This window comes from Dipteris shenzhenensis, chromosome 2, assembly GCF_047967505.1.
Source record: "Dipteris shenzhenensis isolate YYH24624 ecotype China chromosome 2, Dip_SZ_1.0, whole genome shotgun sequence".
Classification (NCBI taxonomy): domain Eukaryota; kingdom Viridiplantae; phylum Streptophyta; class Polypodiopsida; order Gleicheniales; family Dipteridaceae; genus Dipteris; species Dipteris shenzhenensis.
The window spans coordinates 50,369,693-50,370,786 of record NC_141597.1 but is presented as its reverse complement, the minus strand read 5'-3'; positions in this window follow the sequence as shown (position 1 = coordinate 50,370,786).

Here is a 1,094-nt window from a genome sequence, read left to right as displayed (position 1 = left end):
ACAACATCTCTAGTTTCACTCGAGTCCTCCATAATATCCTCATGTTCTCTCTCTCTCTCTCTCTCTCTCTCAAGTTTCCACCCTCTTTTTTGAGGACAGGCCCATTTAATGAATTCACCTTGCTTGGAAATTTGGTGGGAAATTCATCCTATGTGGCGGGTTGTAATTTCCCACCTTTCCCCCAAGCATTTGACCTTGGTGTATCTATGGGAAAAAGAGTGAGGGCTTCCTCCTTATGACATGCAAAGATGTTCACATCATAGGAAAGTCTAGAACTCGTGGGAAATATTACTTTTTTCCATGTTCCCGATTTCCCATCATATCAATATCCCTTAAGAAAACCTCATAAAGTAAAGTTTGCTCTTGTAGATTGTATCTTTTTCATATTAAAGTGCACTAAGGATCAGTGCACACATACCACATATACGGCTCAAGGCGCTCTAACTTATTCACATGAGTTAATCCACAGAGCGAGTTTGTGTACCTTCAGTGCTCTATTTGGCACCTCCCATTTTTAAATTGCAGGTAGACAGTCCACAATTGAAATTATTTCTTTCTTGGCAAAGTATAGATATCTTGGTTGAGCAAGAAATGATGCGTTGGCCACCACTTCATGTGAGGCTAAGTATGGGAGGGTAGCCTTCACAACTAGAATTGGGTGTGTGGCTCAAGAGGAAGATCTTCATGGTTTCACACACCAACCACCCATTCCTCATGGTGGTCAAAGTGCTATTGCAATTGCATGAAATTTTGTGTTTCATGCTTGCACAAAACACATCGAGCCATATTCATGGATGATTTGTTCAAGGTAGTTTTGCTAAGAAGCAAAATGTTTCAAAAGTTCATATGCCCTAATAGAAATAAACTTTTGAAACATTCGCCAGAATTTGAAACTTTTATATGAACAAATTTAAAGTTTCGCCAAGATTCACATCTTTTACTTTAAAATTTAAAAGAAAAAATATAAAATTGTACTATGTTCCTCCCATTACTGTGAAACTAAAAAAACTAGCTTGATAAACTTTTGCTAGGATTTTATATTAATATATAAGTATAGTTTTGATAAAAACATCCATGGGCACATTATCATTATC